Source organism: Cydia amplana, chromosome 3, assembly GCF_948474715.1.
Source record: "Cydia amplana chromosome 3, ilCydAmpl1.1, whole genome shotgun sequence".
In the NCBI taxonomy this organism is placed as follows: Eukaryota; Metazoa; Arthropoda; class Insecta; order Lepidoptera; family Tortricidae; genus Cydia; species Cydia amplana.
Window position 1 is genome coordinate 785,568 of NC_086071.1, and position 10,126 is coordinate 795,693.

Consider the following 10,126-nt stretch of genomic DNA (forward strand, 5'->3'; position numbering starts at 1 on the left):
TAAACGGCGCGATAACAACAAAAAAATCTACGAGATCGAAATGGATCGGTCCTTTTAAAAAGTAGTTCCATCCCGAAGCGATTACAATGCGCAGTCCCCAAGAAGGTGAGCATAGTTTTGCTCTTTTTTATTATGAAAGTTAGTTTTTGTCGAAAAGGTAGAAGCCATGTCGTTGAAAGTTCAAACGAGCCTTTATTGCATTCCAAAGGTGAAAAAACAATGTCTCGTTAAGTGTGTAGGTATACCTATGTACATATTAAGAATAATTAAGAATTTTTAAGCAACATATTGAATCAATACAGTGTGTAAGTCCAATACGGGCAATAAATTAAATCAGATATAGAATTTACCCGTCTAATCATGAATTAAGAAGTTTTTTTAAGTTACACTTAATTATGACCCCGTAATTATTATTTTTCACATGTACCGAGCAGCAATGTACTGCAAACATTAAGAAACATAATATGGCATGCCATTACGAGATAAGAGCTTTTTATTGTAACTGCCAACTGAGTGCCAACAAGCGTTGACAGTTACTTTAAAAAGCTCGTATTCCGTAACTTGTGTGGTGTATTACATTGCGGGCCGAATTATTTTGTATGGTTAAAATTTTCATTGCATTTCTAAGTCAAATCTATCTCAATATACTTTTTAGGTCCTATGCTAACAACAGTTTAAATATTCGCCCGTATTGGATTTACACACTGTATAATTGGCTTGGCTATGTCCGCGACCGAGTCCTATTTAACACCTGATCATGTCATAGGTAGGTATTACCTACCTACATATGTGTAGGTAAATAGGCTGGATCTACGAGGAGTACGAGGACTCGTATTTTTGTCTCGTTTCTCTTTTTGGAATGGGAAATAGGTTGCTTTCATTTTTTCACATTATTTAGTTGTGTTCATATCCTTTTCAAGCAATAGGAACGTAACGCCGGCGTCGTCCGAGACATTGTTCCGCTAGGTAGGTATAAGGCTTTACCATTTCATCAGCAGTCCTTTATGTTTCGACAAATAATAAAATTCCCTTTAAGCTTTTCAAGCTTTTATATTCCTTTAGCCGCAGCTCTTTTAAATACTGAACTATTTGAACATCCTATTATGGTTTAAGAACCCTTCGTACTTAATACTGGTGATGTTGGTGACGTTGGTGTTGGTAATTGCTTCTTAATAACATGGTCTTATTTAATTTGCCTAAATATATTGTTTTTGTACGCGAGTTTAACTATTTGAGTATAAGTAGTTACATCGATAAACATGTTTTTTGGTAGGTATTAGTAGAAGCAGGAGATGGACTGCGACACCCGCCATGCATTTTTAACCTACATATATGCCGATAGGATGCCCAGGTTGGAATGCAACGACTCTTCCACGACGCTTACCTGCCGTAACGAGGGCGTGGTTAACAGCTATTACTGTAGATCAGAACAGATATGTGACTGTGTAGCTTCGCCGACGTATTGTCTGCTCGCTCCATCACATCCCAAAGGATTCCTGATCGTTATAATTCCGGCGAGCATTTCCATAAAAATCATTCCTGATCGTTATCTTCGTGAACAGGTCGGTTTCTTTTTTTCGTGCGTCATTTATTATCTGTATGGGTACAAAAACGTCAGCATCTCTAAAGCGCCGCGGCGCGGCGTCCCTTCTCTTCCAGGAAGCGCAGTATTTGTTTGACACCGGCTCGTGAGACGCAGTGGGCAGTGGGCAGGGATAAGACCGACCACTTCGCCGAATCTCCGCTTGGTCGACTCCTGCGACTATGAGGTGTGAATTCACAGGTTTTGCACACGATCGCTGATAAGATCCATTAAGATTTCGTCACACGATTTATGTTATCTAAGCTATCTTACATTTAGATATTTTACATTAACTGAAATTAGAGTGAAGTGTAATGTACTGTACAATACACTTCTATCTATTAATTTCAATATCATACGTTATAAGCACTAATAAGAGTGATAAGATAGTGTCGTATCTGCCTACTATTTAATTTGATTCTCTCATGAATATAAGCAATATTTTTGGCTAAGAAACGGAAGGTAATATATTTAATCTGTTTTTTTAGGGTTCCGTACCCAAAGGGTAAAAACGGGACCCTATTACTAAGACTCCGCTGTCCGTCCGTCCGTCCGTCCGTCCGTCTGTCACCAGGCTGTATCTCACGAACCGTGATAGCTAGACAGTTGAAAATTTCACAGATGATGTATTTCTGTTGCCGCTATAACAACAAATACTAAAAACAGAATAAAATAAAGATTTAAGTGGGGCTCCCATACAACAAACGTGATTTTTGACCGAAGTTAAGCAACGTCGGGCGGGGTCAGTACTTGGATGGGTGACCGTTTTTTTGCTTGTTTTGCTCTATTTTTTGTTGATGGTGCGGAACCCTCCGTGCGCGAGTCCGACTCGCACTTGGCCGGTTTTTTTAAACCACTACCTCAGCCGTCACCCCGGCTTATCATTTACGGCCTTTTTTATCATTCACGGAGAAGGCTGTATTGTCAATAACAAACAGTGTTCAGTATCCCGTAAGTAACTGTTTTCGTTATCGCGGATTATACATTCGCAGGTATAGTGGGTACTACTAAAGGGTTATATTAAAGCTTTAATGTTTATTTAACGAAGCATCAGTTCGGAAAGCGATACGGCTTTATGAACTGACAGTCAGAGCATAGACTAGGAATCCTCTAGACGGAGTTTAGAGCAATTATTTCATAAAACCGATGCTGCCAAAAATCCCGTGCCGTGATTAGTCCGTTCAAAGACACGGACCAATCACGGCACGGGATTCTGACACTTTGACTCGAAGATGGACTAAAACTACCGTATATTTGTGGCAGAGGGGGTAGCGTTACTATGCTCAGTCTAGAGGATGTCTTGTCTGTGGTTCAGAGGCTTCCTATGACTGCATGAGTGTAACCGTCGTTGCGCAATTCCCACAGGGTATCAAAAGCAAATACCTTCCTTTGAATCAGGGCACAATGGCAGGGCAAGAGTCAGGTAAAACTCCTAACGCCGGGGGGTCTATCGCAGAAGTTTTATATTTCCGCTTCTTTGTGATGTCCCTAGGGCCAATTAATAATTTCTCTGGATGACCGGAGTCATTGTCGCCGCCCCCGCGCCCGCGCCCGCGCCCCGCCACACTACGCTCGAAGATTGATGAACTCCCTGCAATTGTTGCACGTTTATAAACTACTTTTTTTTTCTAATTCTCAAACGGCGTTATGGGCCTTGTTCTCCATTGTGGTTACACTTCTCAAAGATTTCGCTTGAGTTTGAGTGACAGTGAATTTTATTCATAAGCACAGTCATTGAGATAACAATGCCGGTCGCAAACAGTTGTAGTGTGCATACTTAAATTAGCCGCAATAAACAGGAATATAGTGCCACATTGTTGTATTTTAATTAATACCTAATCGTTACATATATGTTAATAAGTCAAAGTGATCGAAATAACTAACATAAATAAAATTGTTTTATTTTATTTTACCAGATATTTAAATTTTGCAATCGCGTAGTGTTCCGTATTTTTTTTTGTTGGTGTTGTATTGTATCATAAATCATTAAGTCATAGCTAGGTATACTGGGTCAACCAAATCTTGTCAGTAAATAATAGGAACAAAAAAAACTATACTCATCCTTTTCTTTTGGGTGCTAGTACTAGTGTAAGACAAAGATAGTATGATTCTATCTGTCTATGTTTGAAACCAAACAGACCTTTGACACACTATATATGCATTAATTGCTTCTGAAACAAAATAAGTATTTAAGTAGGTACATATAGCGTTTTCATAGTTCTATTGCTTTTCGGACACAGATGAGATCTAGTACATAGTTATATACTTGTGTAACTCCTGTTTTATCCATCTGTCATATCCTCCATGGGTAGCATGTTCAGCTATATCATGATGTAAAGTTACATACATTTACCTATATTAGCTGTTATTGGTTTTTCATACCGGTCCATGGTCCAGCTCAAGATGTTTTCCGCATTATTGTGCGAGTGCCTGCCCGCCGCCGCCGCTTCTTTTGTCTTTTTGTTAACAACTTGTCCACGAGCGGACTCTGTATTTCCTGTTTGCGAAATTAAATTCAAATATATGCATACCTACTTTTTGTCGACCTATCCACGGGGCACTAGTGGCGTCAGCAATAATAATAGGTACTTGACTGGATTGGATTTTAATAGTATTAGTGGAATATCACATGACCTGTGATGGCTGTGATGTGATAACATTTTTACTTAAATGTGAGTGACGTAATTCCTTAAACGTAGAACCATCAGCTGCTTTCTCTCATTCATTTTCTGCTCATTCATTACAAGTGTTTGAGATGTTGGTTACGGAACGTCTAATTTCTGCCCTTATACTCTGACACATTTTTATTTTATACGAAACCAGGTGTATAAGTCCCTGTTAAGGTAGTCAAGTCGGTCTCTCTCCTGATGACACATCAGAAGATTTCTCGGTAAGATAGATATTCAGCTCCCATGTTCTATTCACCTAGTCCGCCGGACTGGAGCTGGCGGGCTGGCGCCGACGCCGATGGTCATGGCACGCGGTCCCGGCCCGCTTCTTAAGAGCCAACAGGAGTGGTCATTTCTCCATACAAACGTACTCGACTGTTTCCTCCGTGGGTTTTGAAGCTAGAGCAATGATTTTTTCAACACAGATTAATATTGTCAATATCTGTGTCGGACCGTTTTGCTTTTTTTGATATTTTTGTTTTTTAAGGCGCTAGAGCCCTTCAAAAATGGCCAAAATGGCCTAATTGACTATGCCGCAATGAGGCGTGCTATTCAAAACTGATATCAATTAGTCAAAAAATCAAAACGGTCCGACACAGATAATGTCATAATCATTTAGATTTCCAAACTTGGTTACGATTGGTTAAGTTTTGGAGGAGGAAACAGTCGAGTACGAAACCTCGATTTTTGAGATTTTTACGCAGGATTTTTCGCCCTGTCCTTATCGCACTAGTTTTAGGAGCCGCTTCCGTTAGCGAGACGGGTATATTTACCTAAAATATTTAAATCTTAGCTCCTGTTGGCTCTTAAGTGTCACCCGTCTAGCGGTCCGACGTGTACTCTACTTGCGCTTTTAATTGCACCCTCCTAAGTAGACGCACTAACTGTAATGGAATTATAACTGATCGCGATGACATCAAAATGGTTTTTACTGTTGCGCTTATTAAACATCTAGTGACAAACATGTGAAGTTTCATATGCTCAATAGAACTGACGTGTCGTCAAATCGAACTTAAGTACCTACATATTTTCTATAACGTTTTCTGCCAGTCAATATTTTGTAAAGTAACTACAATTAAATAGTAGTTTGGTTTGGGTATCTAATTTAGCAATTAGCATAACTAGGTACATATATTTATTTAACGATAAAAACGTTTAGGTACATTACATGACATTACCAGTATCACCAACTCGTCACGAAACTTAGACTAACAAACAAATCTTAATGGAACAATATAGATAGAATCTCAAGCATTCACTAATAAGTACCTACATTTATAGATCGGTAGGTGTCTTGTTATCTGTCTGTCTGTCTGTAGTCAAATTTGGCAAACTTTGAGGCTCTTTCTTAGTTTCTGATTAAACTTTGATTACATTGCGATGTTATGTTATAGGTATAGGTACCCGATTTTTTAGGTTTCCATACATCAAAAGGAAAAAACGGATTCCTTATACTCCTTATAGGATCACTCTGTTGTCCGTCCGTCTGTCTGTCAGTGTCAAGACCCTTTATCTCGGGAACTCTTGGAGGTATCGAGTTGAAATTAAAACCATGTACTCAAGTCTACAGTCCCTTGAAGCTGTGAAAACACCAAATAAAGATACGGTCTTAATAACTGGTACCTAGCTGTCTACAACTAGTGGTGGTTGACGATAAGAGCGTTTAGGTATCAAAGGATTTAAAGGTATTCTTTTGCTATAACTTGTTTATTTAAGGACTTAATTGCTCATTAATAATGAATAACATTTGGTAACGAACACGTTGTTGCTATAAGTATAATAATTTCGCTTTGTGGCAAAAATGTTATAAGACGGGTGATTTGCGATTAACAGCGTCTCAATCTAAGTTAGCTATGTAGGTTTAAAGTTTTTACCGCATACTGTTCTATATTATGTGCCGGCGGCGCTGCGACAGTTAATGCGTTTTTCCAGCTGTTACGCGTACGGTGCGCCGGCGCAGCGCGTCGGATCCGGGTCACGCGCGTCTCGTAACGGGTGCCGGGCCCGCTAACGGGAGGCCTAGCCTAGGTCGCGCAGCGGGATGACGCGGAAGTGGGATCGCGGACGACGATTAAAACGTTTAAAAAGGTATGTAGTAAGAAGTGTCTTCAGGCGCGTTGTATAGGTAAGGTTTTGTCTCGATACTCCATTCCGCAGTAGATTTTATACAAAAATAAAATAGAATAGAATAGAATAGAATTTGTTTATAACAACAACATAAAAAGGGTAAAATATTAAAATTTGGCTTTAAGAGGCACATAAACCGCTAACCGCCATAAAATCAAGGTTCCGCGCTGTCATTTTAAAAACGAAATTCTGAAATAACCTTAACATTCACACAATTCACTAATATTCATAATAAATAACATAATAATTAAAACATAGGTACTTATGTTTATGTCTGATACTAGTTTTCATTGCAAATTCAAAAATATAAGACCGGAGAATTACCTGATTTAGGCTTTGACTTAGTTCTGGTTCTGGACAGAAAATTTCGCCACCCATTAACCATAGGTATGTTAAAAACAACATGGGATGGCATTCCGCCACTATATTTACTGTTGTTTTCTATGTAGGTACTTACTGTTTTTTCCACCACGACCACGACACAACCACCACGGCCACCACCAGCACCACAACAACAACCGTAAGACCACGGGGACAACGCCGTCCTCGAACTCGAAACGTCGGAGGTAAATCTTAAAACTTAAATACGCGATTGTCCCGTTGTACATGTACAATTTAATAATTGGTTTGATTACACCAAAACCTGGATGTTTAAAAAACTTCTTTGTGAAAACTTCTATAGCGGCGCTGCACGCTGTGCACTTTTTGAGGTGGGGAAAAAAATGTTAAACTCGCGACAGGTCACGTGACCTGATCGAAAAACTGTTACAATGTCATTGAGTTTTCACTTCTGTCGGCACTCCCGGAATGCAACCCGTTGTTTTTTTCATTGGAGTAAGAAATATTAAGAACAAACAAACATAAAATAATACATTTGAACAATTAACTTGATTTACGAAGTCGGTTAACTGATGATGTGTACCTGTAGGTACTCGCTTTATGTGCCTTTGCATTACCTACACACAGTTATCTTTATCTCATACTTACTGCTGAAAATAAGTTATTTCAATTCAACCGTTGCCAGAGACCCATGAGACTCGATGGCAGAGATGAGATGACCAGATGGACGACAGAGATTGATATTAGCACAGTAGATATAGGTACTTAGCATAGTTTTTGCTCTTGTTAGATAGTTTATGTTCGTTATTGCGTAGGTTTGTGATGCCATTCGTGTTCGTGCGTCATAGATCCAAGGGTAGCAACTTCCTGAAGCTGAAGCCTGCCTAGTGCACATTGCGAAAGGAGTATACCTAGGCACTATTCTTGTTACGTAACCTATGATTACGTAACACTATTGACACTATGCAACGCAACCTATAAAAATACGCGTAAATTGTAAAACTTCAATATTGTAAATGTAGGTTTGTATGTAAAAGAGACGGGGTTTTACGGTACTTACCTATATATAATATTACCTATTTGCCTTGCACAATCGCATGCACTGAAACTCCGATCGGTACTTCCGAATTTCAACAGTAGTTTTCTTTTTCTTAAAAAGTGTAGGCGTTTTTGTCCAATACTCTGACCATGAAGGTTTCGAATCGTAGGTAATTTGATGTCAACGGTTAGCTATGGTTCACGGTTGGGCGAGCGGCGCGGCGGCGCGGGCGCCGAAGAAAGCAAGTTCACTGCCACGGCCGTGCGACTATGCGCATGCACAACCTTGCCCCGCCTTCAACCATACATACAATACACCTTACCTTAAGTAGGTACTACGTCTAAAATGGAGTTTTGATTTGAAATGCAAGCATATTAAGAGGAGAGAGGGTTAACGCAAAATTGTAGTTTTTATATTGACGTTTTACAAGTTTTAACAACTGGGAAATGCTATGAAAAATATCATTCGGAAATTAGACTTTGCGACTATTTAAGCGAGGGCAGACTTCAAGCAAAACCGTACTGATGAGTGATTTGACAAATATTAGTGAAAAGCTCTCCATTATATATCACGATTGTATAAAATACTATACCTACTTTCATTCACCCCGGTTTTCACCCTCTATAAATACTATCCTATGGCCTTCCGGCCTGGGACTCTTAACTACATAATTATATAAGTATATATATATACTTCTACACGATAACTCGCTTCGTTTGCTTCGTTTGACGACATGGTCTGGCCTAGTGGGTGGTGACCCTGCCTGTGAAGCCGCGGTCCTGGGTTCGAATCCCGGTAAGGGCAATTATTTGTGTGATGAGCACAGATGTTCCTAAGTCTTGGGTGTTTTCTATGTATTTGTATATTTTGTATCTGGAGCCGACCTTCGATTTTGTACCAGTAGCCATAGAAACCAGCGGGCCTTGGTGTACTGATACTAAAAAAAATAAGAAAGTTAGGTCAACGCCTACGAGAAAAAAGCGGCGACCCCAGGTCCGGCGCATATTTAATCCAATCCTGCATATTTCGCTAGCCGTCCAAAGAGGAAACGCCAGCAGCGTGCTAGGCACATTTAGCCGGGTACCTATCGATAATTATGTAAATGTCTGTACCTAAAAGTGTTCCAGAATTACATATATATAATCGTTGTCTGACTACCCACAACACAAGCCTTCTTGAGCGTACTGTGGGTAGTATAAACAAAGTCGCTTCCCGCTGTCTGTCTGTCAGTCTGTACGTATGTATGCTTAGATCTTTAAAACTACGCAACGGATTTTGATGCGGTTTTTTTAAATAGATAGAGTGATTCAAGAGGAAGGTTTATGTATAATTTGTGAACCCGTGCGAAGCCGGGACGGGCGATAGTAATATAAATAATTAAGTAATCATTTAATCTTGAACCATTGTTCAGCCGGATAAACCACTATCCATCGGTATAGGTTTAAAAGCCTGAGCGGGTGCCACCAGTGTGATTATGGGAATATCATTTGAAAAAGACTGGATTATTGTCGATGACAATTACTGTCTTGCTAATAAGTTTAGTTCCTCTTCCTATGTAGGTATATGAGCTTCGAAATATTAAAGGCTTCGTCACACAGGCGCGTTTTCCGGGCGGGGCGTGAACGCGGCGTGAGCGATTTATATGTAAATGCGGCGCGCCCCGCTCGCGCCCCGCCTGGAAAACGCGCCTGTGTGACGAAGCCTTTATAGTTCGGCGGGTGTTAGTGCCACTGCCAGACAGTAAATTCCAAAACGTCTTAGTTCGAGGGCACCCATTACCTACGTGTTGCGTAAGTCTGAATCACAGCCCAGAAATGCAGTGAGCAAGCCCAGCCAGCCGCCATCATAATAATATGTGAATCAGCGCGACCGGAAGCGTCGCCATGTTGGCTCGCCGCCGCCATGTTTATCAGCGCTCCGGAAGTTGCGCGCACGCCGTCTTTACATACCTACTATTTCCACGACTCGGGCTGTGCACGAGTCGGAAATATTCAGCGGTTATTTCGGGTTACCGACGCTTTTCCGTTTCATGGAGACATTTGGCGATTTAATAATCTCTGCTAGACGGAGCCGTTTTATTTTTAGAGAAAATTGGTCTGAGTTGTATTTAGAAACAGGTCTGGAATGCCGGTTGTGACAGGGAAAATGAGTGTTTTTCCACGATATGTCATCATGTTTAAGATTCTTATTGTCATTTCTAAGGCGCGGAAAAAGATTTTCAAACAATCTTTTGACGACTGGCTTGAGAACCTAAAGCAGAAAAGTCTTCGTCGTGCTCTATCTACCACTTCCAACGGACTCGCGTTTTGTGGACTCGCGCTATAGGACTCTATACTTATATAGCCATCGACGGCGATGCGGGACCCCGTA